Source organism: Ambystoma mexicanum, chromosome 5p (genome assembly GCF_040938575.1).
Source record: "Ambystoma mexicanum isolate Mex_15411 chromosome 5p, UKY_AmexF1_1, whole genome shotgun sequence".
Lineage (NCBI taxonomy): Eukaryota > Metazoa > Chordata > Amphibia > Caudata > Ambystomatidae > Ambystoma > Ambystoma mexicanum.
The window spans coordinates 229,754,560-229,768,628 of record NC_090930.1 but is presented as its reverse complement, the minus strand read 5'-3'; positions in this window follow the sequence as shown (position 1 = coordinate 229,768,628).

Below are 14,069 nucleotides of genomic sequence, written 5' to 3'. Positions count from 1 at the left end.
TCCCAGATGGTAAGTATGGAGGCAGGAAACAAGATTTCCAAGGTAAGTTCAGATCCCAGGCGGCGGTGAGCGTTACGCTGCATGGATGTGCGGAATAATGTGAAGCGTCTGCCTCGTGGATTGGAGCAGCTTATATAGATGTGAGCGTGGGAAAACCCACTAGGCCTCGTTTGCCTGCCAAACCCTGCCACTCCTAGTGAGTCAGCGCGTGCAAGGCAAACCAGTGAATAGCAGCCCCACCCCAGAGTACACGTGGGGCTGCTTTAAGTGATTAAAGTGTTCATGTTAAATGCACTTTGCACCCGGAATGAGGTACAATGCTTACAATAAAAGCATTTTTTCTCCCCAATAAATGTCTCTTGTTGTCTGTTATTTATGAACGTTGCACCAAAGGTGCCAAGACTGTGTCCAACCGGGCCTTGTCTGTGTTCTTGGCCCAATGACCATGACACCATAATCGTGACATGAGCACCCATGTGTCACACCTCTCGCATGCCCCAGTCCAGACACAGGTATGCAAACATGTGCACCTTGTAACATGCTGGTGCGCATCACACATTGCAACACAGACACCATTGATGTGGGACACGCCTGAATGGACTCACATGCAGCACTGTCAGGGACATGCACACAGACATCTGTACAGGAGCCATGCCAGACATAAGGGCAAGGTGCACACTCCAGCCACACCTCAACATGCACATGCACTATGGTGGACAAGAACACATGAACACTTACCAGTTGACTCCAGATGGAGCACCAAATCCAAGACCTGGGTGTACAGCGCTGGGTCGATGCGATCCAGGACCCGCATCTCATCGTTGGTCAACCAGCCCTGGCACCTCGCTCCATCACCCCCAGCTTTGAGGAAGTGCCGGGCCTTGTTGAGGGTCCTGGACCTGAAGTCTTCACAGCGCTTACGGACATGTCGGTAGTAGTGGGTGCCACCGCCTCCGCATTGATGGCACCCATGATGTCCGCCCAAATCTCAATTGTCCTTCCTTGTCGACTCGCAATGGTCCAGGGAAGAGGGCATCATAATGCCCAGGGACTTGCTCCACCAGGATGCCAACTTCTGTGGAAGAGAAGATGACAGCCCTCTGCCTCTCTGCCCGGGGTTGCCTCTTGCCTCAGATGGTGTTGGGTCAGACATGGCAACCCCCGAGGCAGGTGTTGGTGGGGAAGTGGTCCTGGGGCAGGGCTGTGGGGCGGTGGTATGGCAGTCGGGAGTCTTCAGGATCAGCAAAGATGATCGCAACAACAGGATCACTGGCAATGGCTTCAGAGCAGGCACCAAAATGCAGGGCACATGGGCAGCAGGCACAGAGAGTGGGCTGGCAGCAGCAGATGGATGTAGGAGGCAGCTCAGGGCAGTTGGAGGCAAGTAAATGTCTTTGTAGGCAGGAGCGTGGGTCTTCCGTGTTCTTTCGCGTGGCAAGCCGTAAACAAAGTGACTCCGCACGTGCAGAAACAGCACATTAGCGTGTAATCATAGGAAAGGCCCTTAGCACATAAGTTACGTGACACGCACTGGACGTTGGGCGTTGCCGTTCAATATGGGATAAAGGTCTGCATAGGACAACAGTGCACTGTATGTGCTTTTCGTGGGGACGGAGGACTGAACTTTACTTCTTTGTGGGTTTGCACGTGAATAGTTAACTACTTTTTCTTTGTATGTGGCAGATGGTGAGTTACGCACACATTTTTCATTCTGTGGTTGCCCCCGTGTGTCGCGTACCCCATTTTTGGGCTCATAGTAGCCTATGTGTTCCTCAGGTATGCTTCTTTTGTGTTGCTGGGTGCCACAGCATACTGCGGGACATTTTTTCATCACACGTGGGCTACCAATGGATCATGTGGACGTTGTTTTTGGGGTGCCTGAGCATTGTGTGACCCGTCCATTTTCCACCAGGGGTCACACTGAGCCTTGCTGGGCATGCATATACGTTTAACATCACGTACCCTGCCCACTCACTAGAATTGCCCAGGTCAATTGTCTGCTGCATCCCCAATTGCACCATTACATCTGTGCCATAACTGGGAGCGGAAAAGGTGGGAAGGGAAGCAAAGGTGGCCTCGTGCTGGAGCTGGCAGTGGTAGCCAAGGGGGCTGAAGTGCTGGAGCTGGCAGAGATGGCCGAGGGATCATAAGTTCCAAGGTCCATATAAGGAGGGACATGACCCCCTGTCAACACGGTTCAGTAGCTGCAGGGACATCTCCAGCGCTGGCCACCCAAGCTCAGGGTCCTCCTGCCATGCCTGTTGTGGTCCAGCCCCATGGAGACCAAGGCGCACATGTCCATGTCACCAAGGCCAAGAGCTGTGTGGTGCAGGGACCTGCCACCAGCGCCAGCAAACCAGGGCCAGCTATTCCATCTGCTGGCATGACCAGCCAGGGTCCGGTAGCTGCAGGGTTAGCTGCAGCACTGGCAACCCAGGCTCAGGATCCTCCTGCCATGACTTTTGTGGTATCGACCCGGCCCAGGGAGATCAAGAGGCACATGTCCATCTCACCCAGGCCAAGAGCCGTGTGGTGCAGGGACCTGCCACCAGCACACAGGCACACATGCCTGCAGGGACACCTCCACTCACTGCATCAGTGGCTGATGACTCAGCCCCGGCCCCAGTACTCCAGCCCCTACTCACCTAAGTGGTCCCAGCCACACAGGAACTGAACAACCCTGCACGAAGGGTAAGAGGGCAGTAGGCTAACAGGCTCAATCCCGAGCCACGGCACAGGGGACTAGTACGGTGAGGAAGAGGGGCTTCAGAGGTGCGGAGATCCAGATCCTCTTGGACAACATGCAGGAACACAAGTCTGACATGCTTGTGCGGGCAGGTAGCACTCATATGCACAACCAGCATATGGCCCACTGGCAGTGTGTCGCAGATCGCATCAGAACCCTGGGCATTGAGAGGTGCACAGCTTCTAAGGCAATGAAGTGCTGGAATGACCTCCGGCGCCGAGCCAAGGGTAAGATAGGTGCCAACTACTCCTCCACTATGGTGACTGGAGGTGGACCAGCAGCGGAGGAAGAAGTACTCCCTCCACATGAGGTCATCTCTAGTCAGATGATTGATGCAGAGCTGATCCAGAGCATGGAGGATCTTCCAAATTATGAGGCAATGTCTGGTGAGTGGTGATGGGTGTGTGTCAAGGACATGTGTATGTTGTGTCATGGCTGTGTGTTGATCGTCTGGCAGTTCTTCATGCATTCACATGAATACCATGGGTGTACCGTGTCATGGTGGTCTCACACGTACTTGTTGTCTTGCAGCCTACACATGCATTATGTGCTGCACTCCCTGACAATAGACATCTGCACACATGCTCAATCCTCCAGTTACACCATCTGTCTGGGACCTCTTGGCCCTCTTCCTGATCAAAACTGTGATGTCTGATGGGCTATGACCATATGCCACTCAACATTGTCCCTCTCTCTGCTCATCTCTGATGTCTCTGATTGTTCAGGATGCCAGCCGAACCTCTGCTGGGGTGGCCTCCCTTTCCCCACCTCCCCACGGTGGCCCGAAGTCTCCAGGGAACTGGTCATACACGTGGTGTGGTACTGCAGAGTCCATTAATAAAATATATGTGCTCCTACTCACTGTGCTCAGCAACTCATCCTGAGCTGAACTGTGTGGGCTGTTCTTTTGTCTGGGAGGCAGGTGTTGCATCTCCATAGGACTTTCATATTGGTGTTGGGTCACAGGGGGTACGGCTATTGATTTCCTTCACCATGCAATGTCCACAGGGACCTTTGGGAGCTGTGGGCATAGTTACTTCGAATCCATCTTCCGTATTGGCTTACTTATCATGGACTGTGATCATGCCTTCACTGTTCACTCAGGGTCAATCACTTCTCACATTGCAATCAGATGGTGATGAGGGTCTCTATTTGGCAATGGCCTTCCACTGGTATGAGCTCTGTGCCTGGTTTGGACTGCAGATGATCCTTACCCAGGTCAGGTCCCTCTCATGATGATCGGACATGTGTTGTGCTTTCACTACTCCTCACCCCGGCTGACGTCCACAGTTAATGATGGAATGCACTAGTCACCTGTCCAAACTCTGTCCTCAGGCACAGGTCTCCGAGCTGACAGTTTTACAAGTGCACTGCATCAACACCATACACCACACTTGGGGAGGTTGAATGTACACCTACAACTCTCTTCACGCTATTGAAACATGTTTTATGCACTCCCAGTACCACCTGGCCGCTACATTCCCATGGGTTGTCAGTGTGTTGTGTTTGATTAGTGTGACGTTCACCTGTGGTGCATGGGCCACTCCCACTTACATCCACTGGGATCACCTTCAACATGTATTTTTACTTGACTGGTGTCGATGTGACATGGACTCATAGGAGGTGTGTGTCCACATTCAACATTTCACTGCAGCCTTGCATCTTGCCACTTTGTGGGACTTGTGTGTAAGGAGTTTTTGTGTTACTGTCATGTCATGTCACATCCCTCATTCATAGCTATGTGATAGTGGTATGCATGTTACATCTGTAGCATTTAGCAAATCAAGGGAAGGCTATGGTACGTGGAATATGTGTGTTTACATCCTGGATATTGGTGTATGGACTATGCCATTCAGGTGCTCCATGGTTGGAGCAGGTGCTGGGCCCCATGCACCATATGTGTTTTTGCCCTACCCACACATGTCCATGTCTTCTTTCATGCTGTTGCATTGACACTGCGTACATGTGTGAGATTGTGATAGGGCTAGTTGATGTCTTGCATGTTGACATTGTGGTGGCTATGTGTATGGTCTACTCTGTTTCCATGACTAATCATGTGTTTTTCTGTCTATGTGCATGTGATGAGGCACTGGAGGCAGAGGAGGAGGTAGGGGGGTACTGGATAGTGAGCCACGACCAACCACCAGTGGAGGATGTGGGGTGGTAGCCCATTACTGACAATCCACTGGTTTTGCAAGCCATCCTAGATGTGACTCAGTCTGAGTCAGCCTCTGAAGACGCCTATGGCTCCAGTGGTGAAACAGAAATGGATGCCGTTGTGATTTCACAGGTAAGTGCATGGAGTGTGGATCCTGTTACATCCCAAGCATCTGAAGGGGGGAAACCCCTCAGAGGGCCAGTCTGTGTTGGTGCGTCCACCTGCAGGGCCATGTGCTAGTTACAGCTGCAGGGCCATGCTCCACAGTCTTGACTCCTGGGCCAGGGCCAGCTGATCAGGGGAGGGATGCAGTCCTGCAGCCACAGGCAACACCATCACATGAAGGGCCAGGTTCCCTTGGCCAGGGTGGGCGGGGGTCCGCCAATGCGGTGGCCGTTCATCAACTGGCTTTACTGTTTGGGAGCAGTCCATGTATGCTGTTGCACGACAACAGGCTGGTTCACAGGAAATGTTGTCTCAGGGCATGGATAAGGTGGCCAATTTCATGATCCCCCCAGCTAGACAGGTAGAGTGTCAGCAGCAGGCATTGTGGTCAGCATGCCACTCACACAGGTTGAACATGCCTGGTTCAACAGGTGGACCTGAGGGATCTGCGTGCATCATTGGCTGCAGAGGGTCGGGCCCAAAGGGAAGCCCTGAGGTTGGAGTATAGGTCCCTCAGGACAACACTGGCTGCTCTCAAGGCATCCAGCAGTAGGCAGTCTGAACAGCAGTTGCAACTGATGACTCATGGCATCACAGAGGAACCACGTGCATCCCGTGAGGTGTTGCATGGAGACCTCTGAGCCATCAAGTTGAAGCTGCATGGTTCTCAGTCCAGCGTGGCCACTGCCATCGAGGACCAGACCAGGACCATACGTGGTATACCTCCCGTGCCACTTCCACATTCAGATGCATCACCAGAGTATGCCGACAGCAGCGACAGGTCTCCATACCCCTGATAGCCGTGCGGCCCATAAACCCATGGAGGTTTTTTTTTTCACACATGTATGCACCCTGCACCTCCTCCCTCCTGGGTGCTCCCGTCCCCCCAAGTCCCACATGGGCAACTTTGATTTTTCTTTTTTTTTTCTTTTTCTGTCTATTGTGCTTTTATGTGACAGTGTGTTGCTTTGTGTGGCATCCAAAGGCATCCACTGTGGTTTCCAGCTGGACTCATGCAGGCTTGTCTCTTGTTGGTACCCTCCTTGTTTGTGCCTTGGGGTGCCTCCTGCTTCCCCTTTCCATGGGCTTGCAAGGAGTGCATCGTGAGAAAGTAACTTGCGCATTGGCAATGGGCTTCCATGATATCTGTGGGAAGTCTCAAGTCCAACATGTGTCTACACCCAAAATTGGAATCATGATTGTTTGTCCCTTTTGGTTTGTGCATTTAGTCCCATACTTTGTTGGTATGTTAACTTCATGTATTTGCTTGTCTGTCTTCATTGGCGTTGGCCTTATGGCTGTATACAATTTGATTATCCCTTTGGTTGTCTGGAACACACCTATGTCCAAGGGTAACATGTGCAAGTCACCGCACATTGTAGCACAAGTGCAGTTGTGTCTAGTCATGGGAGGAGGGCTTCACTGTTGGATGATGTGTGTCTGGTAGGTTGTACTGGTCAATTGGTAATTCCTGTGTACATTGTTGGGTTTAGTTGACATGGTGGGTTGATTCATGGACTTTGTCCATTGATTGTTCATCACTTTGTTGCAGTGTTGTTATGTGTTGGCCATATATTTCTCTGCTTGGGAATTGCATGCCATGGAACGTTGTGTGGGACTGGTGACATGAATTGTGGGGGGTTTGGGTGACATAACAGCATTTAAATGATTGCTTTGGCATGGTGGTGGTTGAAGCTCCTTCTTCCATGAGTCCCTTTTGTACACACCAGATTGTGTTACTTTCAGTTCTAGGGAATGTACACAATGTGGCACTTCCGAGGCCACATTCTCAGGGTGGTAAGGCTTGGACAGATGTTTGTCCCTTTGTCATCATTGATTGTGGTCTGGCATGTGCCAGGGCTGTGTGCACTTTGGAGGGGTTGGATTTTAGGTGAAAAACTGTACCACAAGCTGGGTATGGGCAGCCTCGCCACATGCACTTTCCCCTCCCATGCACAGCCGGCATGCTTGTAGTTAGGGATTTGGTGGCCCCACCATGTCCACCGATACCCCCCACCATGTTACAACATTGTGCAGGACACATGCTGCCACAATGATCCTGCACACTACTGGTGGTGCATATAGTAGCTGTCCACCAGAGTGTTCAAGGGAGCAGAAGCGTGACTTTAGTACTCCAAATGTGCGCTCCACCATGGCCCTATTTGCAATATGGGCTGTGTTGTATCTTAACTGGGGGGGTGTGGTGGTGGGGTTCCGTATTGGTGTCATCTTGTAGGTGCCCCGAGGGTAGGCACTGTCCCCTGTGGAGGTGAGATGTCAGTGATGTGGTTTAGTCTGCGTGAGACATGCATGTTATTGGCGGGCTGTTTATACTCACCAATGAGCCATGTGTTGCTATGCCTCCCAGCTTCCATGGCCCGGTGTAGGAGTGACATTCTGTAGATGAAACTATCGTGGGTGGACCCTGGATTGTTAGCCTATACAGAGGTGATGATTCCCAGGGCATCACATACAACCTGCATGTTGATGGAATGCCATTGAGATATATGTGCTCTGTGGCCCTAGGTGGACGTAGGGCCACATGGGTGCAATCAATGGCATGCAGCACTTTGGGGAAGTATGCCACCCCATAGAAACCCTGGACCACAGCCTGCCTTTCTGCGGGTGTTCTGGGCATGTATATGTGCCTGCGGCCTGGGGGGCGTGCAGTCACGATTGCCAACACCTAGTGTAGGCAGCGTGAATGTGTGGCCTGTGAAACACCCCCAACTATGGCAGTTGTTCACTGAAATGACCCAGTGGCCAAACAATGCAGTACATTGAGCACCTTTTCCAAGAGGCTCAGTGCTTAGGAGCACAGGGTGGGTGATGTGAGGTCATCCTCCCACTCAGTGACCAGGTCTAGGATGATATGAGGTGGAAACCTATACCTGCCATAGACCTGGACATCAGGCTTCGCAAAAGGCTGGCCCTGGGTAATAAAATGTGGGCCTGGCTATCCTCCTCCTCCTGCAGTGTCCCACGATTACTGCTGCGACGAATGGTACATTCATCGTAGCTGCATATGCCCGTTTGTGTTCGCACATGCTTTTTATGCATTGTTTTAGGTGCGCAGTGACGCTTACGCCTGCTTTCTCTTGGCGGACGTGTTTCCGGTTTAGCGTGTCTTTTCCCGCGCACAGGAGAGCCCAGTTCCATTCCATAAATATGTGTTGTTAGCACACGTGTGGGCATTGCAAGTATTTTACTGTGGTACTTCCCACATAACACCCACATTTACGCTTGTTGTTCCCCATTTCACGTGTTCCGCCCCCTTTTTAGGTGTGTGCACTGGACGGTGTGTGCCTTCACTGGGCGTAAGGCATTCATAGTGTTGCAGTGTCGTGTTGGACATACGCGGATTCAACGTAAGTCTCAGGTAAGCCACACGCAATGTGTTCCCTGAATGAAAAAACGGGCGTTTCTGTGCATTTTGCATGCAAGCACACTGTTTTCTGCACACATTTATTCCATGAATCGGGCCCAATAAATGTAATATACCCCAGAGCAATTTGGAGCCCTTCTATGGCCTAGTGTGGAAGTGGAGAATGTTATTGGGCTATTTGTGGGATGGCAGATCATCCTCTCACTTTCAGTGACCTCATAACACTGGGTTCTAAAGGTTTGTGAAAATTGAAACACCCAAAATGCAAAAGTAATGCCGGCTTTCTCTCAGCTTTCAATTCTCGTCCAAGATCCTTTGTGTCATCCACCACGTGGTCCACAGGAAAGGAACTACAATTATTCAGATAAAACAGACTCTTTGTGCCCCATTATTAGAAGTGCGCAAATAACGGGGTCATTACCGACATGGAGGAACTAGCGGGTCCGTGCTCGAATGACGCCACTAATAGCAGCTGATTACGAGTGGGCGAGCACACGCGAACCCCCATGCCGCTAATGGCCATACCGCCATGCTGCTAAAGGCCCTCCAACTGCCCGATAGCACCATCACGGGACCCGCGGATACGGCCTCCGCCTAGGAGGCACTCCTTAATACCCACCCGTTAATAACATCATGCTAATACCGGGCTCGTAATACCTGACCCAGAAGTAACATCATTGCGTCGGAACGGCAAATGCGCCGGCGGCCATCTTTAAAAACACAAAACATTGCAATCCTCCCAAACCACCAGTGTTGCACAGGAGAGACCCGGGCCTTTCAAATCACCATGTCTAAGGCAACCAGAAAATCCAACCCCCACCTGCGCAAGAAGCGTTTCTCTGATGAGGAACTTAGCATGTTGGCGGACACCCTTGCTGCCCATGCTGATGACATGAACACCCATAACCTCAAAAGGGATGTGCAGCAGAGGAAGAAGGAGATACGGGAGGAGGTAGCCCGCAAGGTATCTGCAGTTGGCACTACCCCATGGACAGTCACAGACTGCAAGAAAAGGTGGGATGACCTCCGCCTTAGGGTCCGCAACATCCTGGCCAGCAATCGGAGGGAGGCCACTCCCCAACCAAACTAATGCGCTGGGAGGAGACATGTAGTACTTTCATCCAGAAGGAGTCTATCGAGGGCTTCGGGGAGATGGAGACGGGGGCAGCAACATCTGGACATGAAGGTGAGTGACTCTGCAGACCCCAGTAGGGGAAACCATGACCTAGCACAAGTGATCTGGAATAGAGCCTAGGCAAGGCAATGCATGTCCCAACACACACACATCAACATATCCATGTCCAGATGGAGGCCCAAACCCTGCCACACTGAAATGCATGCTGAGTGCCAATCCCATTACCAACAGACAGCCAACACACAAGGGACCATTCCCATGTCATACATCACACAAACCCCAATACAACAGCATGCCACCTGCCATGCAGCATTCCTGAATTGAGATGTCACAGCAAATGCCAAAATTCCCCCTTCAAACTACCCTGTGTGACACACCTGTAAGATATGAATGCATGATAAATGAAAATCTCCACAGCACCATATAATGCATCTTGCATGTAACACCATCACTGATGCCCTGTATCTCTTCTACCCGCCCAGGCACCAATTAAGAAGATGCCAGTGAAGATCCAGCCACAAGGGCATCCACGTCCCGGGCCAAAACAACTGCCACTGGCAGAACCACGTCCCGACAGCCTCGCAGCCCACACCACAAGCCGGGCGAGTGCACAGGCCATGCCGGCACACGTGGTCCCTACAGCTACAGATGAGACCGGAACCACAGAGCTGGAAACACCAGCGGTAGGGGAGGCCAGTGGCACCCATGGGGAGGCAGCAGCCACAGCTTCACTGAGCGACACCGACATTGGAGCGGAGAAGAATGTGGATGAGGAGGGCACGCCCAGTTGCAGCAACCTCTATGTCTGCTGCTCCCACTGACTTTGAGGCACGGCTAACAAGGGTGGAGGCAAGACAGTACTCCATGCTGGAACTTGTTCGACAATATGTGGCGGAGGGAGAGGACACAAGGTGAGAGATAGCGCAAGCTATTGCAGGGAACACTGCCGCCATAAATACCTCTGCGGTGATGATGTGTGACAGTCTGGGGGCCATCACGCAGGTCCTGACCGCAATACTGCAAAACATGCAGCAGCAACAACCGGTGGCAGCCATGCCAATCATTATGGCATCCACCCCATCCACCACACCCCCATCCTCCACACCCGCATCCTCTGCACCCTCCAGCCCTGTGCGACTGACAAGGCTGAGTGCGAGGCAGTCAGAAATGCTGCCCCCAGACACAAAGAAAGCACAACAATAGTGTGGGTCAACAACGGGAGTGGGGGAGATGGTGTTGGTGGTGTATAGGTGTATAGGACGGTGTTCATTGGGGGTATGGGGAGTTCATTGGGGGTATGGGGAGTTCATTGGGGGTATGGGGAGTTTTGGTGTTTTGGTGGGGGAGGGCGGAAGCACTTTTCTGTAGTTTACATTAATATGCCCGTTGTGTAAAAAAAATATTTAATGCCTGGACATTGTTCATTTCGTGTGTATTCATTTTATTCATGACAGTGCACAGTGCCCAACTCCCCACATACCCTGTGTGCATGTCCACATGGACCCAGTGCTCAGTGTAGCACTAACACATATCCATCAACGTCCCTGTGGTTCAGAAGTATTTGTCAATCAGTGATTGGCGTACAGCACGGCCATCTTGTCAATCACATACTGGCAGGGGTGCTGCTTTTCCTCTGTGTTCATCCTCATCATCCACACCCGGTGCATGCATGTCAATGTCATGTGGCAGTGGTACATTTCTCCGGACGCACATGTTGTGCAGCATGACACAGTCCATGGTGATCTTTGCCACCTTCTCAGGCCTAAAAAGGAGTGCTCCACGAGTCCTGCTTAGGCAGCAGAACCGCACCTTCAACAGGACAAAGGTCTGCTCATTCACGACATGGGTACGGGTATGAACCCGATTGTACTCCTCTTCATGGCTGTTCCGCAGGTTCCGCACAGGGGTAAGTAGCCACGGCTTCAAGGGATATCCTCCATCACCTGCATGGGAATACAAAGAGGTCTGTGTGAGTCACTCTGAGCTGCCACCTTCAGGATTCACAGCCATGGCCGCAGCAATTTGCTTTTGACATGCACATTTCCCTGTGCATATGCACAAAGATTATTTAGATGCATTGTATACTGCAATATGGTGTGCTAGTCTAGATGGCATTGAACAGATGATGCAGGGTGATTACTTGCATGCTGATGCAGATGTACTGTGGATGCAGGACAATGTCTTGCCTCCCATGATTGCTGTGTATACTACTCTGTGCATAATCACACTAGCAACATTGGCACAGTTGCAATCATGTTTGGTCATGCATTGCTTGACATACCCATGGTGGCCAGGTTGTGCGTCTTACATGTTGTCATTGATATACAGCATTGGTCCATTGTGTGGCAGTGATGTGTCATGTTCGGGTTGGGAGGTTCAGGTCAGGAGTGTTTAGCTCTGCGTGCATTCTCCATTCACCGCCCATTCCCACCCTGGTGGAGTATGCATCCCCCAACCTCACAACCCGATGCACTGCCATGGGCCAGTCAGGCAACTCACCAAGCAGCCAGGCACGTCATCCAGCATGTCGCTCCATGTGACGGGGTAGCGTGGAGTTACGCAGCACCATGGCATCATGTGTAGATCTGGGATATCGGGTGCAACATTGTGTGATGATCTTGCTGGAGTCCCATACCATCTGCACAATGATGGGGTGGTATTGCTTGCGATTGTGGTACAACGCCTCTACGGCATGGGGGACTACCAATTCTACATGGGTGCAGTCGAGGGCACCAACGCAATTGGGCATGCCTGCCAGTGCATGGAAGCCTACTTTGGTTTCGGCAATCTACTGGGCAGTCCGTGGTAGCGATATGTGGGTGCTAGCGTGCTTCAGGAGGGCATCCAGCACTTGGGTCAGCATGCGTGAAAAGAGTGGTTGTGATATGCCATGCAGATGGCCCACTGTTTGCTGGTAGGTGCCTGTGGCCAGGAAGTGGAGAACAGACACCACCTTTAGTAGCGGGGGGATGGCAGTGCGTATTTCAATGAGGCTGACAATGTTGTCATGTATCATGTCCACAATGCTGGTGATTTGTCCCGGTCCAACCGGTAAAGGGTGTGGATCTGCTCAGGGGTTCCATTGAATGGACTGGGTATGATGCAAGGGATTGGTGGCTGCCTACGAGGTACTACTGGCTGTACTGGTTGTAATTGCTGAGCCTGTCTCACCCTCCTTCTCCTCCTGCATCTCCTCTGTGCTGCCTGTGGCTGTGGTTGTTGTAGTTGGTGTTGTTGCTGTAGTTGTAGCAGTATAGGCATGTCCTCCAGCCCCATTATTGCAACAGCTAGTGGTATCATTTTGGTGTGGGAAAGGGTGTGGTGTGTGGGTGTACTCCTTTTATACTGGGAAAGGCTCAGTTGACTCCACCTGTGGTGATTGTGTGCAAAGACGTCAAAAAAGGCAACCTATTCGAACAACTGGAGCTAACCAAGCCCTCAACAACAGAACTAGACCTAGCTGACCTAGACGGGAAAGCGGAGATACTACACAAATGGATTGCAGATACAATCGACAAGATGGCCCCAGAAAAACCATTCACACCATCAAAAAAAAGAGCAATGGCAAAATGGTTTACCCCACTACTAAGCACCATGAAAAAGGAAAACAAAAAGATGGAAACTGAATGGAGGAAAGATTACAATCCAGACAAAAAAACAATGTTCCAGAAGCACATTCGCGCATACAAGAAGGAAATTCAAAAGGCAAAGAGAAAGCATTATGATGACAGAATCACAAATGCCACCAACACACAAAAAGAAATGTTCTGTATCATTAAAGAAATGAGAAACCCACCAGGCTGTGACAACACCCCAACCCCCTCGGAGAAACTATGCAACAACCTTGCAGACCATTCAAAAAGAAGATCAATGACATCCGACAAACCATCCAACAGAGACCAACCAGCAGCGACTTACAACCAAACGAACCCAAATCAGAACCGCAGCACAAACTCAATAACTACCCTCAAATATCAGCAGAGGCATTCGCAATGCTAATAAAACACAGCAAGAAAGCGGGCTCACCGATGGATCCCTGCCCCCCGGACATCTACAAATCAATCCTCGGACAAGGAACACCAGCAGAATACTTCAGAAACCTTCTAAATCTATCACTGGCAACAGGGACAGTACCAAGGATCTTCAAATCGGCTTACATCAAACCACTTCTGAAAAACACAAGCGGGGACGTAGATGACCTCTCCAACTACAGACCAATCTCCAACATCCCCTACCCAGCCAAAGTCCTCGAAACCTACGTATACAAACTAACCCAAAAATACGTTGAAGAACACCACCTGCTAGACCAAGCTCAAGTCGGCTTCAGACCCACAAGAGGTACAGAAACAGCACTACTATCCATCTGGGATGACCTAAAAACAAACGCAGACTCCAACACAACATCTGCCCCTATCCTGCTCGACCTCTCAGCAGCCTTCGACACAGTTAGCCATGACACCCTAACCAAAAGACTAGAAGA